This window comes from Tursiops truncatus, chromosome 6 (assembly GCF_011762595.2).
Source record: "Tursiops truncatus isolate mTurTru1 chromosome 6, mTurTru1.mat.Y, whole genome shotgun sequence".
Taxonomy (NCBI): domain Eukaryota; kingdom Metazoa; phylum Chordata; class Mammalia; order Artiodactyla; family Delphinidae; genus Tursiops; species Tursiops truncatus.
The window spans coordinates 85,947,758-85,966,396 of record NC_047039.1 but is presented as its reverse complement, the minus strand read 5'-3'; the positions used below and the strand labels follow the sequence as shown (position 1 = coordinate 85,966,396).

Sequence of the window (18,639 nt, the reverse complement as noted above, 5' to 3'; positions counted from 1 at the left end):
AGTTGATCGTGTCAGGTATAAAACCACTATTTGGATAATATTCACATGTGAATCTTTAGTGACAATCTTCACCCTTGGCAAAACTGATTTAAGCAGCCTTTCTGTTCCATCTGGCGACACAAGTTCCAACTAACTTCTTTAGACTTCACCCCAACAGCCGCTTCTCTCATCCTGAACATTTCATATACTTCTGAGTATACCATATTGTTTGATTAGTTAGGGCTCCCTTCATTATCAGGGATTAAAAACAAGCTTGAACTAGCTTAGGCCAAAAAGGAAATAAGAGCATATTGAAGGATGGTCAGGGTTGATGTAAGGAGTCTGGGATAATTGGATATAATTGTTTTAATCCTGTTGGGACTGGTCTGTTTCCTGTAGTGTTGGCTTCTTTCTACAAGTCCACTTCCTTCTTGCATCTGTTTTGTTTTCTTCAACTGTGAGGCTAGAAATTTGGGGTTCCAGTGTGTATTTTTGCGCTCCCACATTCTCAACCTCATCTCCAGTGTGAAAGAGCTGTAAGGGAGGAAAACTTCTCCTTCTCTTCTAGATTCTTTGCCTGGCCTGATTATTAAATTGACACAATACAGATTAACAACAGAAAATAAAAACTTTCATTGTGTACATATGGGAATGCCAAAGTTGTGAGGCTCTCTGGCAGTCAGGAAATTGAAGCTTATATGTCATCCTGAGCTAAGGAGAAGGGAGTAGGGGTCTGCGACTTCAAAGGGGAAGAAAATAATTCACAGGAATATGGGAAGAGCAGATGTTTGGTAAACAAATGTTTGCCGTGGGCTTTCCTGGTGGCGCAGTGGTTGAGAATCTGCCTGCCAATGCAGAGGACACGGGTCCGAGCCCTGGTCTGGGAAGATCCCACATTCCACGGAGCAACTAGGCCCGTGAGCCACAACTACTGAGCCTGCGTGTCTGGAGCCTGTGCTCCGCAACAAGAGAGGCCGCGACAGTAAGAGGCTCGCGCACTGCGATGAAGAGTAGCCCCCGCTCGCCGCAACTAGAGAAAGCCCTTGCACAGAAACGAAGACCCAACACACCCCAAAATAAATAAATAAATAAATTTATTTTTTAAAAGAAAAAGAAAGAAAATGTTTGTCGTGCTCTGCAGATAAGTCTTTCTGATGTAAAAAAAAAAAAAGTCATCTTTTGTAATAACTCTCCTCCTGATACAGGCTCCCTATCTAAAATCTTTTAGGCAGTTGAGGGGGAGGCAAAAAGCTCTTCTTGAGTCTGTTGGGCCTTGATTGTCAGTTCCATATAAGCCATATACCAAAGTGGCACATTTTGGTGTGGCCTGTCCTGAATCCCATCAGAATCTCTCTTCTCATCATTCCAGCAAAATATCCCAGAGAAGAACTTTGATTTGAACTACCTTTGTGTGAAGGAATGACTCAGAGACAAAAGAATTGAGGAACGAGAACTCTGTTTACCAGAAATGCAAGGGTGTCAGACTTAGAAGGACTGAATAATTAAATAGAAAATGCAAAAGACATTTAAAGGGAAAAACACAATATTACCAGTTAGTCTATTCAGATTTGAAAAAAAAATTTTCCTCATGATTATCATATTTATAAAGGTATCAGCTTTGAAAAAGTCAATGATAAAATCGTTTTCCGTAGAGAATCAATAATGTGTAGGAAAATCTAAGGAATTAGTCTGGGGACAAAAGCAAAAACCCTGTTATTTTTGGTTTATCTCAGGGTACAAAATGCTCACCACTCACTTCCCACCAAAGGACTTGCTATTCACACTTGGCTAATGTTGGCAGGGATATGTGTTAGTTTTGTTCCCATAGTTCATACTTATCAAGTGGTTATCCCTAAAACATGTCCATTCCATAAGTTTGTTTTGTGATTTTATAAGCCAGTATCATTAATTTTATGCTTTATTTGACCAGTTTCATTTGCATAGATGTAACAAGAGGTGTTAATTCACAGAAATCTCCTTACTTTGATTAACATAACTAGAGCCATACATTTAAATAACAAAAATTCAACTGAGCAAATTTTAGAGATAAAATTGGCTTTATTAAACAATTTATGAATTGGGCAAAATCCCATGTAACCATAGAAAAGAACTCAGCTCTGTCAAGCTACAGAAAAGGAAAGTTTTCAAAGGCAGAGAAGGAGAGGAAAAAAAGGAAATTATTAGCAAGGAATGCATTGTTTTAGGCAAGGTCACCTTCCTAAGGGGAATGAAAAGGGTCTATCAGCAGATTTCCTCCATGCTGACCAGGAAATTCCAGGTTGGATGGTTAAAGGTCATATTCCTTGTGGGGGTGGGTGTTGAAATTGCAATTAGGTTAAGTATTAACTCTTGGTCTTCTGACCTGGGGTTTAGTACAAGTGACTCCTTTTTGGGCCTGCTGTCTCCTTTTTTAACACATAGATTGTTATGGCTTAGAAGTTATTCCTGTACAGAGGCCTCACAGTTTCCCTAAGCTTATAACTCCATTGTAACTTCAGAAATATTTTCTTTTTATTGTTATTAGTTATTTACTGAGGTCAGGAACAAAGAACCATTCCATGTACCTCAGCTGGGCTATATACCATAGTATCTGTAATCTAAGGAACTCTAGAATAACTTATAGATAGATTTCTGTCTCATCATATGCTATCCTTTTACGGTGCTAGACCAGTCATATTGTGGATTAATTTGGGGAGGGGCTTTATGTTTTTCAATAGTTTGTCAGCATTTGGACTCATCTTTACTTCTTGACTTATTTTTTGTTTCCCAGGACATTTCTTCTTTTCCTTTTTTTCTTTTTCTTTTTTTAACATCTTTATTGTAGTATAATTGCTTTACAATGGTGTGTTAGTTTCTGCTTTATAACAAAGTGAATCAGCTATACGTATACATATATCCCCATATCTCTTCCCTCTTGCGTCTCCTCCCACCCTCCCTATCCCACCCCTCTAGGTAGTCACAAAGCACCGAGCTGATCTCCCTGTGCTATGGGGCTGCTTCTCACTAGCTATCTGTTTTACATTTGGTAGGGTATATATGTCCATGCCACTCTCTCACTTTGTCACAGCTTACCCTTCCCCCTCCCCATATCCTCAAGTCCATTCTCTAGTAAATCTGTGTCTTTATTCCTATCCTGCCCCTAGGTTCTTAATAACCTTATTTTGTTTTAGATTCCATATATATGTGTTAGCATACAGTATTTGTTTTTCTCTTTCTGACTTCACTCTGTATTACAGACTCTAGGTCCATCCACCTCACTACAAATAACTCAATTTTGTTTCTTTCTATGGCTGAGTAATATTCCATTGTATATATGTGCCACATCTTCTTTATCCATTCATCTGTTGATGGACACTTAGGTTGCTTCCATGTCCTGGCTATTGTAAATAGAGCTGCAATGAACATTTTGGTACATGACTCTTTGAATTATGGTTTTCTCAGGGTATATGCCCAGTAGTGGAATTGCTGGGTCGTATGTAGTTCTATTTTTAGGTTTTTAAGGAACGTCCATACTGTTCTCCGTAGTGGCTGTATCAATTTACATTCCCACCAGCAGTGCAAGAGTGTTCCCTTTTCTCCACACCCTCTCCAGCATTTACTGTTTCTAGATTTTTTGATGATGGCCATTCTGACCGGTGTGAGCTGATATCTCATTGTAGTTTTGATTTGCATTTCTCTAATGATTAATGGTGTTGAGCATTCTTTCATGTGTTTGTTGGCAATCTATATCTTCTTTGGAGAAATGTCTATTTAGGTTATGTGTTTCTTAATTAGCCTTCATAAAGTGTTTACATTTTGTTTTACACCTTATGTACTCACTATTTTAAGGAAATGGGCTTGCGTATATTTACCAAGTCCATTGTTTTCTTTTTTAATTTATTCTTTACTGAACAATAGTTGAATTACAATGTTGTGTTAATTACTGTTGTACAGCAGAGTGACTCAGTTATATACATATATACATTCTTTTTCACATTCTTTTCCATTATGGTTTGTCACAGGATATTGAGTATAGTTCCCTGTGCTATACAATAGGACCTTGCTGTTTATCCATTCTATATATACCAATTTGCATCTGCTAATCCCACACTCCCAGTCCATGCCTCCCCCAACTCCTCCCTCTTAGCAACCACCAGTCTCTTTGCTCTGTCCCTGATTCTATTTCTATTTCATAGATAGGTTCATTTGTGTCATATTTTAGATTCTACATTTAAGTGATAGCATATGATATTTGACTTTCTCTTTCTGACTTCACTTAGTATGATAATCCCTATTTGCTTCCATGTTGCTGAAAATGGCATTATTTCATTCCTTTGTAGGACTGAGTAGTATTCCATTGTATATATGTACCACATCTTTATCCATTCATCTGTTGATGGACATTTAGGTTGTTGCCATGTCTTGGCTATTGTGAATAGTGCTGCCATAAACACAGGGGTGCATGTATCTTTTTGAATTATAGTTTTGTCTGGGTATATGCCCAAGAGTGGGATTGCTGGATCATATGGTAATTCTGTTTTTAGTTTTCTGAGGACCCTCCATACTGTTTTCCACAGTGGCTGCACCAATTGTATTCCCACCAACAGTGTAGGAGGGTTCCCTTTTCTCCACACCCTCTCCAGCATTGGTTATTTGTAGACTTTTTAATGATGGCCATTCTGCAAGTCCATTGTTTTCTAATTCATTAATGACTTTGTTGTAAATTAGTCTCATATTTCCTGTGGGTTTATTTGTTTTATTTTCAAGCATCTTGAGTAGGACTTTATTTTTATTTACTCCCATAATAAATTAAAGGAAGTATATCTTCCAGTGGTGAAATATTTCCTGAATTCCGTAAGTTTTAATATTATGCATTCTCATTGCCATTTATTTCTGAATACTTGAGAGTTCAACTTTTACTATCTTTTCTTCCTTGATAATGATTGAGATTGTTTCACAGTTTCCTAGAATTTTAATCTGGGCAGGGAGAGATCTATCCCATTTGTTCTTAAGTTCTAGATTTAACAAATTTCATCAGAAAATAATTAACCTAATTTTAAATACTTGTGGAGACAGTAAGTTGAAACTTAACCTACACTCTGTATGCATTGTATATAAAAACATTTTACATGTGGGATCTACAGTAGTCAAAGTCATAGACACAGAGAGTAGCATAGATGTTACCAAGGGCTAGGGCCATGGGGAAATGGGGGAATGTTGGTCTAAGGATACAAAGTTTTAGTTATACAAGATGAATAAGTTGTGGAGATCTAATGTAGTATGCTGTAGGGGAAGAAAAATAATTTCCCATCTATCCTTCTAGGTTCTTGGCTAAGACACCCCTGTAACAAAAGAGAGAGTAACAGGAGAAAAGCATTTAATTTAATTTCATACACATGGGAATCCCAAAGATACTAAGCTCTCTGACCGTCAGAGTGTTAAGATTTATATGCCATCCTGAGCCAAGGAGAAGCAGGGAGGGGTCTGGAACTTCAAAGGGGACTAAGACAATTCACAGGAAGATGGGAAGAGCATATGTTTGGTAAACATATGTCTGCCTGTTTGCTGTGCTATGTGGCTAAGTCCTTCTGATGCAAAAATAAAGTTATGTTTGCTAATATCTCTCTTCCTGGTACAGGTGCCTTATCTAAATTCTTTTAGGCAGTTAAGGGGTAGCTAAAAAGCTCTTCTTGAGTCTGTTGGGCCTTGATTGTCTTCAATTTGAAATAATCCATAATTCACATGCCAAAATGACACATTCTGAGACACCCTGCCCTGAACCCCATCAATATATATGCCTAGTACATTATATACATATTACATAGTATATATAGTATATAGTATAATATAATGTAATATATATGCATCATGCATATATATATACACATATGCAGTGTGTATGGTGACTATAATTAACAATACTGTACTGTATACTTGAAATTCAAAATTTGCTAAGATGATAGCTCTTAAGCATACTCATGACAAAAAAAGAAACGAAAGTGGTAACTATGCAAGGTAATAGATATATTTATTAGCTTAATTGTGGTAATTATTTCACAATATTTACATGCATCAAAACATCAAGCTGTATATTTTAAATGTATGTAAATCTTATTTGTCAGTTATGCCTCAGTGAAGCTGGCAAAACAGAAATCATCCTGTGTTAAGGTAATTTTAGTATATATAATTTAATATAGAATCCATATATTTGTGCTCATAAAGTATATGTATGTACATATATATCATGTTATATTCAACTTTCTTCATTTGTACATCTAAAGGTCATCATCGCTTGTGCATCTAATAGACTTATCAGATTTACAAGTGTACAAAAGAAAATTATAAATCACACTCTCCGTTTCTTCAAGACTACTTCTTTCTCCAATTTTTCTTGTATACATGAATGCTAAGACTTTTCACCTAGTTTGTCAGGCCAAATCACCTAGTAGTTAATTTATTCATTTGTTTCTTCCACTATTACCCTATTTAATTCATTAAGAAGTCTTATTCATTCTATCTCAAATATAAATATGTACTGAGTCTATTTCTCTCCATATCTCCTGTTACCTCCCTGGTTAAAACTATACTAATACTCACTAAGCTTATAACTGTAGCTTTCTAATTGGTTCCCCTCCCATTAATTCTCAGCATAGCAAACAGAATAGCCTTAAAAAAAAAAAATTAGCAGCCCTACATTTTCCACCCTCTGCCAGTTACCATCCTCATTCCATATGCTTAAATTTATCCAGTTGCTTTTCATTGTTCCTTGAATAATATCCAAACATGTTGTGGTCTATATAATATAGCTAATATCTATCTCTTAAAACTTCACTCTTCACTGTCCTCCTTAATACTGTGCTACAGCCACTCTGTCTGGCTTTTTGTTCTGTACAAAGCATGGCTTATTTCTGCCATTGGGCTTTTACACATTTTTTCCCTGTGTCTGGAATTCTTCCCCACACAACCCCGGAATTTTATGTACCTAGCTGTATCTCATTATGGTTTGATAAAACAGTCCATCCTCAGAGAGGGCTTCCCTGACCACTCTTTTTAGGTGAATTTCTCATTCAGTCTCTGAATGTATAATCCCCAATTAATTGATTCCTTTTATGTTATGTTCACTTTCTAAGTTACCTTACTAGAACTTAATACCATGAAGAAGAGGAACATTGTAGTCCTTGTTCACTACTCTATCCTCAGTACTTTGTGTGAAACATAAGGTGAAACAATAACTATTTGTTGAATGACTGCTATCTCTTCACACCAAATGATACCCTTCACTTCTCAGAAAACTGTGTCCCTGCTCACAAGAAGAGAGCTTGATCCCTTGATCCTTTCAACAGAAAATGCCCTCAATAGTTGGTCTACTAGCTTTAGGATGCCCTAGGTTTCTGCTGGATGATCATCAATGTTTGCCATTTCCCAGGCTTGTAAGCATAATTAAGTGAGGAATGAAATACTCTAACCCAATTCAAAGCAATAACCTAAGATCTCAATTGTGGTCTTTAAAATACTATTCTTACTGGTAGATGGTTTTTGGTGTGATTGATCCTACATGAAATGATATAATTTTCTAAAGTGATATATTTTTCTTCCTTTTAGATAAAAACCCTCTCCCATACTTCTAATCAATAGGTCCCTCGTATTGTGCCTTAGGGCATTTAGTTTCTCTTCTATTCATTTAGTGGAATGGAAAGTATTACAACAGTTTTTAACATCTGCCTTCTTAGGGACTCTGAAAGACTTCAGTTAATTAGTTCAATTAAGTGATCTATTTTTGCTGCTGGAGAGTGGCTCTGAGGGCTAAGAATGAGAACAGACAATTCCTTAATTCCACTTAATTATAACATTTATTTCTCACATTTTCCTTTATAACAGCATAATGTTAGATTTTGCTTTTGGATCCAATCAAAGCTTATTATCTCCATCTTGCTGTAATAAAGTTATTATACCTTTCTGTATTATATGCTTCCTTGATATTTCCTTCTCTAGTTCTTGTTTTGTAAGCATTTTTGAAAAGTGTTTTTTGCCATTTTTATTCTTCTTCAATGATTTTGAAATTACATATTCTTATTTCAATTCTGATCCCTCAAAAAATTGTGTGACATAATAAATGAATTTTTTTAAGGTACTAAGTAATGGGATAATTTTTGGGGGGGGTAACATGTTACCTATATATAAAAACACAGATGCACTGTCTTTGATACTGTGCATCAATTTGTACCAAAAATAAAAATCATCCCAGTGAAAAAGAAAAATACTACCCCTCTGAATATAAATATACTACCTAGAATTTTTGCTGATATAATCAGAGATTTTTTTCATCCAAATTATTATTCTTACATATTAATGTGTTTTCTTTCAGTTATTTGAAGTAACATCTGAATGCTTTTATAGCCATGTTAAGGATTATTATTGAGAAAATTTTATTATTTTTTATCATCTCTACTTGTTTTATGATATTCCTTTTATTTTGATTATTTTCTTGATTTGAAGCATTGCCTTGGAGCCATTAATTATTTGATCAAAATCTCTTCTCTTTAAACTCTGTGGTTGTTAATCCATTGCCTTACCATATTTTAAATATCCTGCCCCCTTCCCCAGTGGTGATAATTTTAGGATTTATCTGATATACTTTAATGTCTAAAATTTCATTGGAATATGTCTTTGTTGTAGTTTCTTATTTTTTTAATTATTCATTAATTATTTCCATGGGAAGTTTTGAAATTTACTTTAGATCAAGAAAATTGTATCCTATCATTTCAATTTGGTAGATATTAAAACATTCCCAATAGGAGTGCAGTGTGCCCTATTCATAGAGTAGGCCCATATTACATCTCACAGGAATCCAGGTCCAGCTTGACACCTTCTCCCTTCTTGGGCATCATGGTTTACTGGTTCACTTCTTGCACCACAGCTTCTGGAACAATACCATTGTCCCTCTCTACTTTCAAAAGGATGCCCTGGGCTGCTACATGGTGCAAGAGGAGGCATCTCCTTACTCTGGCTAATGTCTGCCTGAAAGATCTGATTGTTACCTTGGAGAGATTGTGTTCTGAAAGATGTGGTGGAATACAAAGTCTTTCGAAGCTATGGAGTTTCCCTCAGGGAGTAACCAGTTAATTCCTTGGTGTGATGCCTTGACAGGGATCCATGCCAGTGTTCCATTAGACTGGTCTGATGCTGCCAAGTTTGTTACGAGATGGCTCTGAAGGCATGCACATGGTGGCAGTGAGCTTCCAACTCTTTTCTAGCCGTGCAACGCTCATCTCAGCAAACTTCACAACCTAAAGGAAAGCTCTTCATGGCAATCAAGGATCTTCTAGCAGTAGGAAAACAAAAGAATACTGAGAATTCACATGATGTCGCTCTCTTGTTTACTTCGAAAGCACTTTGGAATCTTGAAGATGAATCTCTAGCTGCCTGCAAGCAATTTATTGAAAACTGAGGACTGGCACTCTTCACTCAAGGCTTGGAGAACAACATAGCTGAAGTCAGAGAACTCTCTTCCAAGCTAGTGACTGAAGATGTAGTGAAGCATATCAGTAGTTTGCTTCACAGCAAAGAAGTGGGAGTCAGTTGTTTTGCTGCAGGCCTCATATACCATCTGATATCTGATTAACAGCCTTGAATATTCCATGATCTTCATAGGAGTGCTCTTTTCCAGGATCTGCATGGAAACATCCAGAAATGGCCAAGTTCAAGGTGTCATATGACAGCATTTGTGACCTACAGATACTTCTTGGTACTGATGCTGAAAACTCAGCTTCTGTGCACCAGAGCCAAATTGAATCTCAGAGACAGATTTTTGTGTGAAATAGAAAAGAATAGTTTTATTGCTTTGCCGGGCAAAGGGGGACACAGTTGGCTCGTGCCCTAGAAACTGTGTCCCAACCAGGGGGGATTTGGTGAGGAGGTTTATAGCAATGGTTCAAGGGCGGGGTTGCTGATAAGGATCAGGGTATGTGTAGAGCCTGCATTGCTTTAATCTGGCCACAGGTGGTCTCCTGATGAGCTTCTATGGTGCTCAAGGTTATCAAACTGTGAACTTCTCTCTGGAATGAAGAATGCTTCATCAAGTAGTGACATCTCCCAGTTGTTGGGAGTTTGAGTTCTGCAGAAGAGCTCAAAGATATTTTCATGTGTACTCGAGTCAGAACCAGGATCCTGCCCCAAGGCTGCGCTATTGTTTCTTGACTGCTCCTCCCTTGTCTCTGTATCCCCTCCCTTCCCTGACTAGCAACCATTTGAACCTACCCTTTGGAACTCAGGCAAGGTCATGGAAGCTGAAGCCTAGTCCCAAGAAATGGGGACTACAGAAAGGCTTCCACGCCCAGGAGCCCCACAGGGTCCTGCTCAGTTTCAGTACTACTCTGGTCACTGTGGGCTATGTATCGTGTCTGCTGTAAAAACCCCAGCAAATACTGCAGCTATTGTGTGGCATCTGGGAGCACAGTGAGGCAAACCCCAAAGCGCAGGGGATCGCAGCCTTCATTCTAGATGACTTCAGAATTTACTTCAGCAATTTTCAGAAATACCCCTCTGTGTTGAATGATCTTATTAACCTAAGGGACTCCACAGATATATAACATAGGTAATACATATAGAGACAGCTTTAACAAAATATATAATGTATAAATATTACACACAGATATGTGTATGTGGTGTATATATATAATATTTTTTACGTCATAATTTTGGTTGTAAATGGTGGTACATTTATTTTAAAAATGATTTTATTAGTTATTTGTTGTTGCTTAACAAATTACCCCACAACTTAGAACTTAAAAGCAAAAACATATATTATCCCACATAGTTTCTGAGGGGTCAGAAGCCTGATATGGTATAACTGAGTCAAGTCAGATGATTCTGTCTCAGGATCTCTCAGGAGGTAGCCTTTACCTTGTTCAAGAGGGAGTCAATAATTTCAGCCCACAGTCAAGGTCGTGCACACCAGGACATGGTATCATTGGGAGCCATCTTGGAGGCTGGTTACTACAATTTCACACTTTAAACTCAAAGTACAGTAAATCCCTCCTAATTACTGTTTACTAAAAATATTTAATAAATATATTTGGTTTGTCACCAGAAGAAAAAAGAAAACTATAGGCAATGAAGTCTATTAGAAAGTGCCTGGGTGGCAACCTGGGTTCCGCTGCTTCTTCCATTAGTAATTAACTGTGAAACTTTCAAAAAATTATCTGTTTGCGACACAGATTCCTCATCCATTTATTTATTCAACAAATATAAACTAAACACTTATGCATTACTCCAGATGTTGGGATACATTAGTATAAATATTCCTGCTCTTATGGAGATTACCTTCTAGTTGACTTCCAAATCAATATGTAGCTGTAAAAATCAGGTTAGAGATCTGTTTTCATAAAGACAAGTGAAAGTCTAGAAAAAGTTCCAAAGGCCTGGGTTTAAAGCCAGAAAGTAGGACACAGATAATTCCCAAATTGCAAAGTATAGAGCTAAAGGCAATCACAAAATCAAAATGTTTGGACTTCATTTACATGGAACAGCATTAGGGAAGAAACTGAACATAGGGCAACCACCAGAGCAAAGGGGTTCAGGATTTGAAAATAGTAGAGCTTGAAGCAACTCCCCAAGTCTTTACTGAGTAGTCATATGTAATTTTTATTGGGGAATTTAAATTAAGCTCTGTGTGGGAAGGGAGCTGTTAAAGAAGCAATTCTAGCTTGATCAACGTACTAAGACTATGCTCCTGTTAATTGTACAGCAATATATTTCCCAGGATACATGGCAGGAGACACTAAGATAATGCTGTGTAATCACAGGGTTTTAGAAAATGTATCTTCTCACTGAGGCCAACACTTTTCCATATAATATTTCTGTACTGATTAACTAGGGGGGTTCACTAGGAATGAATCTTACTGGACCTCATATAAAGATGGCAATATTATGAAAGTTGAAGCAAATAAGGCAGGAACACTCCCCCAGCGTACAGGGATTTCTAGCATATTTCATGAATTTCTTTCATAGAGTGTTTTGTTACTGAACCAAACTTAGGTCTGCTTGTCCACTGGCAGTAAAGCCAGTCTGCTGACACCAGGTTGTGTTGAAGGAAAGAGCAGTGTTTACTGTAAGGGGCCAGGTAAGGTTGGGGCAGCTAATGCTCAAAAAAACACAAGCTTCCCAGTGGTTTTCAGGAAAGCATTTTTAAAGGCAAGGTGAGTGAGGGGAGTTGCAGGGTATGTAATCAGCTGGTGCACAATTCTCTAATTGTTTGATGGTGAGTGTCATAGCTAGCAGTTAACATTATCAGTCCTCAAGCTCCAATAGGCCTGGGGGCTATGTGCTCATGGTCATCAAGTCGTTAACTTCTTCCATTTGGTGGGGGTTTTAGCATCTGTAAAACAACTCAGGAAATGTGTATCAGGTACTGTTATCTAAGTACTGCAGAGAGGAACTAAAGATTCTGTGACCACTGTATGGCTGATTTACTGTTTAGATTGTTGCCAGTTCTCCTGGGCCGACTGCTACTTTTGTCACTACGGTGTTCACATGCTTTCAATCATTAATTCTTGAGCCAGGCTTGTGTGACTCAGGGGAGGCCTGGGAGACTACAGGTTTCCACAAACAAGAGGCAGGCAGAGGACATGGGGGGAGGAAAGGCCCCACAGGGTCCTGCTTAGTTACATTTTGTTGATCTTTTTTTGTTTGTTTGTTTGTTTGAAGGGGGAGGGGAAGATTTAAAGAACTCCTAGATTTTATTGCATAGTCAGTATGTGCAGGAATCCTTGTGAGTATGTGTAGGGGGAGGGGCTCATATTTGTGTGAAAAGGAGTGTTCTGAGCAGAGTAATATGTATGTTCTCAGCTGAGGGTGTCTTTAATTTCTCAATTAAATACTTCATTTAAACATCAAAAAATGGCAAGCAGAAGTTGGAAAGGCTTCTGGAAGTTTAGTACAAGAGTACTCTAAATTCATCTTTACTGCTGGTTGAACAGAAAGAATCAGGAGAACAGGAATCTGGAGGGTGGTGCAGAAGGATCCAGGGGTTTGCATTTCTGGGAATATCCTGCCATCTATACAGCCTGTAATCAAATAAGGCACAGCTAGTGAACAGGGCTCAGGCACTGGGAGCCTAAGTATTGCAATATCATTGTGAAATACAACAAAAGCATAGGGTCACACTGGGTCCCTAGAGATCAGGGATTGCTTTGAGGGTATAGTGGAACTATTCGCAGAGTTGCTGGACTACAATGGATATTACTTCTCTTGATCTCAAAAGCTAGATAGAAATTTTAGCATAGATTCTCATAAGATGGGATTAGATTACTGCAGTATCCAAACCAAGAGGGGAAACACAGAAATAGGAAAGCATAATAAGATAAAGAACCAAAGACTGGGGCCTTGAGAGATTTTCATAGCTCTTGGGGGTATACAGATACCTTGTCAAGAGCATTAAGACAGCTTAGGTATACAGTCTTTAGGTAATAGGAGCCATAAAAAATACTCTTTTATTGTCGTTGTTTTTAAATTGCTGTCTCATTATATGTAGACAAACACTTTTTTGGAATTTTTTTAGTTATATAAATATTCCTTGAAGTAAGTTCCTAATACTATATATGTATTCGTTATAAATGAGAATTAAATAGGTTAACATACGTGGTTGTATTACTTTGAAATGTTTAGGGCAAAAATGAAATAAATTGGGATTAAAATATAAATATCGATGGACTTCCCTGGTGGTGCAGTGGTTAAGAATCTTCCTGCCAATGCAGGGGACACGGGTTCAATCCCTGGTCCAGGAAGATCCCACATGCCGCGGAGCAACTAAGCCCATGCGCCATAACTACTGAGCCTGCACTCTAGAGCCCATGAGCCACAACTACTGAGCCCGTGTGCCTAGAGCCCGTGCTCCGCAACAAGATAAACCACTGCAATGAGGAGCCTGTGCCCCGCAACAAAGAGTAGCGCCTGCTCGCTGCAACTAGAGAAAGCCTGCGTACAGCAATGAAGAGCCAATGCAGCCAAAAATAAATAAATATTTTTTTAAAATTGCCATCTCTCAAACCACTAAAAAAAAAAAGTTAAAAAAATACAAATATTGAAAAAAATATATATATAAATATTGATACTTGATTTAATACTTGTATTATGAATTAAAGGAAAAAGAATTCCTAAGAATTAGCATTGATATTTCAAATTTTTGCAATATGATATCAGTAAGTTGAATAAAGAAGGAAAAGAAATTTTGAAAGTGCTGACCCACTGATTTAAAAGAATGTGTGGCAGAAGTTGAAATAAACAAGGAAGTAGCTATTCCTAATGTTTCTGTTATCTTCTACTCAGTAAGTACTCCCAAATGTCCATTTTTTTTTTCCATTCTCTCTTCTGTGCTTCTTATTCTCTTATAATTAACTATTTGCCATCTGCTTTGGGCATTCTCATTGACATAGGTACCTGAAATCCAGTGTCTCAACTGCACTCAAACATTTCTATTTCTTTGTGAACATCCAGAATGGATGTTTGTTTCTTTAAGGAGTAAGAATTTTGCAGTGTTTGCAGTGCGTGATCCTGCTGTAAAATGTCTTGATTGTGATATTGTTTATGAGAGGATATATTGCAGAGGGGTCTCTGAAGTTTGATAGCCCAGGTTCGCTTGAAGTTCACCACTTTCTTCACATAGCAGAGGTCCTTGTTTGCTGATATATTTTCTAATTTCTCAAGTAATAACGTATGTGTCAAGAGAACAAAACAAGTCAAAATAAAATCATAGAAATGAAAATAGTGACTCATACATGTTAGGCCTTCAGCAAAATATGTAATTAAGGAAATGAATGGAACTAAACCCTTTGTAAACTGATAATGAGATATATTCAATGGAAAGTGTCACTTTTCCTCAAAAAGTTAAAAAAGAAAGTATCAGATTTCTTCCCCTTAATATTTTCAGTTGCAAAATAGCATAAGTAACCTAGTAGAGACTAATGTATTGCACATTTGACAACTGTCAGAATTTTGACCTCTGTAGGGGTCATATGATCCTAATCAGCCTAATCTAGATGATGAATGTTAAAAGCTGGTATTTCAATGAAATGAACATAGTCTGAAGCCATTCTGGAACAGAAAGTGTGCTGTTCATTTTATTTTCCCAAATGATTATGTTATCACAATATGATTTACTAACAAATCCTTTTCTCTCCCTGCTGATTTGAAATCTAAATATCAAGAAAAATTTCATATATATGTCTATAACTTTCTGGCTCACAATTCTTTTCCATTGCTTGCCCTACTAGTCTCTATGCCAGAACTATAACATTGTAATTACTATATCTGTCATATTTTAGTACGTGGGGGAACAAGTTTCTTTTGATTTCACTTTTTTGTAAAAAATTATTCTATTCAAAGTTTTATTCTTCCTGCTGAATATAAAACTATTTTAAAGTTTCATTAAATAAGTACTTATATTAGAATTGTATTTATTTATATATTATATTAATTTGCATAGAATTAACATCTTACTAATTTTGGGTTTCCTGTTAGGGAGTCAGTCAGGTCCTATTTTGTGTCTCTCAAAAAATTTGTGTAGCTTCCTTTATATTGGTGGTTCTAACTACTTGTTTGTTTTTATGATATTCTTCATTACAATTGTTTTTATGAATTAGGTCTTGCTTTCTGTTGCATTTTTTTCAGGATAATTTAGATATCTAGGGAAGCTATACTTTTCATATATTTGTTTTATAACTACCCATTTTACTTTCATGTTAGATAGCATAATTGTTTTCAGTGGATTCTCCCCAGGTTTCAAGTAGATAGTCATGTCATCTTCAAATCATAAATGTTTTTGCCATTTCTTTTTTTAAATTATAGGTCTTATTTCCTCTTCATGATTTATTATATTGTATATAAAATCCATAGTTATGAATTGCAGTGATGATAGTGAACATATTTAAATGGAATGCTGTGTTTCACTGAGAGGTTTTGATTTCAAACAATTACTCTGAAATAAATTAAGACTTTTCAGATCATGTATTTTTGAATTTACCTTATTAACATGGAATGTTACATTAATAGAATTCTTCATATTGCAGAACCATCCTTTGATACCTTTTTTTATATGGCTCCTCTTCACGTAATAGACAATATAGCCTCCCTCACTTTTTCAAGATTTACCACCTTTTATCATGAGTATTTGAGTAAAAAAAGTCCATGTTTTATTTCCACTCAGAAATTAGTCCATACTCTAGTATATTTCATTGTTTTCTGGCTCCTAAGCAGTATTCTTAACTTCTGTGGCTGCTCTTTTCTCTTCTTCCTATGAGAGTCCGAGCAAGAAATACAGATTTTATTTTCATTTACTCAAAACATTGCCAACAAAAGTTGTTGTGCATAACACTCTCTAAAAGATTTCAAATTCACAATCAGAATTTTCTTTATTTTCAGAAACGATCTGCCATAGTCAGTTTTTCGATGATTATATGTCTCCTTAGACTGTTTACTTTCATTTCTGTGACCTCTATTTCCTACTATTGTCTTTTTCATAATTCAAATCACAATTTGCCATACAGATAGTGCTATGTAGTAGGCATATTTTGCTAATAATTATATGTTGGCTTTAAAAAGTATGAATTCACAAATAAAATTAGAACGTCACTTTTGTTTTTTAACTCTAAAATGTTTGTCAGGTTAATTCTGGCTTCATAAAACATTTTTGGAAAATTTTACATTATCCTTTATAAGCTTGAAGGTTTTATATTAAATTTTCTTTCTTACACGTTCAGTGGAATTAATCCTTCAAGCTACAGGATATGGCATCTTTTTGGTTATTTGCTATTCCTTAGCAAAATTCTGTAATTATTGTAATTTAATTCACATCTGGCCCTTATTCTGTTTTAGTTTTTCGCAAATATCTTTCTCTTCAAGTTTGGTTGGTATCCTTCTAGGAGCTTTACCTATCTTTCTTTCTTCCTCTCTCTCTCTCTCTCTCTCTCTCTCTCTATCTCTCTATCATTTGTTTATTTTCCTGTTATATAGTTTGTCTTTCAAGTTAGATTGGACAGTTCTATTTGAATCGCCTCCAGTGTTTACCGTTCGTTATTTTATTATACAACTTTGTGTATACATGGGTAGTTTATACTTTTCAATTGAGCATGTTATTCATGCATCACTCATATAACATGTATCAATCATGTTGCATCTTCACATTATTTAGATGATGTATATTCGTACATAAATTAATAGATAAGCATATATCATTAATAAACAAAATACATGCATTACATACATTTATAATAAATACATATTTATTTTTGTATAACAATATATGAAACAATTTATATTAAACTACACACACACACACACACACACACACACAGCATTATCTTGGCCTCCCCTACAATCTTACCTATGTCAATCACAGTGACATGTTAATTTTGACATATTTTGAGAGACCACTTTTGCATATTTCTAGTGATAACACAAATTTTATGATATGCATAAATACTTTTAATAATAGTATTGGCATATCAATTATATTTAAGGGAGGTTAGGGAAATTAGCTATGCTCAAGTATCTTTCTATTCATAGTTAGTTTCTTTTCTTCTCTTTTCTTTTTGTTTTTTTTGGGGTTTTTTTGGCTGTGCCGCATGGCTTGTGGGATCTTAGTTCCCCAACCAGGAGACCAAGACCAGGGATTGAACCCAGGCCCTTGGCAGCAAAAGTACAGAGTCCTAACCACTGGACTGCCAGGGAATTCCCCTCAAGTTTCTTTTTAACAATATGAATTTTGGCACTGCCTTTTAGTTTACCCACCACGTATCAAGTCTTAACTTACTCTTTATGTAACAATTAATGTATTGCTGCTTTGAGATGTGAACTCTTTGATGTTTACAAATGGATGACTATCTACTGTAACTACAGCTGAGTGTCCGGTATGAATAGTGTCTTGAGTTTCCCTGGAGATTATCAATATTTGATTTCTTATTAACTTAAACATGGAATGTAGTATGTGCTTATGTACTGGGTATTCAGTGTATGTGTAACTGAGAAGGATTTGTACCACTTTGCATACAGAAAAGCATTTTCTCAGCTACATAGTGATACAGTACGGGGAAGACGTTAAAAAAACCTTGCAGGCACAAATTATTGGAACCTGTTTGGTCAGCAAAGATGTTATGCAGTCTCATGAAAACAAACTCTGCTGAAAAATGTCTTGTGCTTTCCTGTTTTAGAGTTACCTGAAAACATGGCATAGCCAAAATTGCATTAACTATGGATAGAGTCCTGTTTTGAAATGTAATGGGAAATTTGGCTGGAAGTTTTTTACAAGAGTATTTATAATAAATAGAGTCTAAAATTATACCATCCATAAAGGTTTGGTCAGAGAAATTGTTATATTGATTTTATGATGCCTTCAACAAATTAAACTTGTTTTCCTAATGCATGTACTGTTTAGAAAAATATTCATATATATCCTTATTAAATGTTTGTTGCTAGATTAATTCCATCATAATTCTCTTGTTTTATTAATAATTAGCTTCAAATGATATTTTTTTCAAAATATTTTGAAAGCTACTCCAATATCTTGGTTTAAATAAGTAATAGGGACATATGAAAGGACTTACTTAGTCAACCTTAACTCTTGCCTTTGTGCCAGCCTCTGGGTTAAGAGAAACTCTTTCGGAGGCATTGAAAGGCCAAATAAAGGAA

The 18,639-nt window shown here is 36.1% G+C and overlaps 1 pseudogene; it reads left to right on the top strand.

Moving 5' to 3' along the window:
• Positions 1-15,007, top strand: part of LOC101332437 (protein zyg-11 homolog A-like) — a 51,811-nt pseudogene extending 36,804 nt beyond the window's left edge.
• The last annotated feature ends 3,632 nt before the right edge of the window (positions 15,008-18,639 follow it).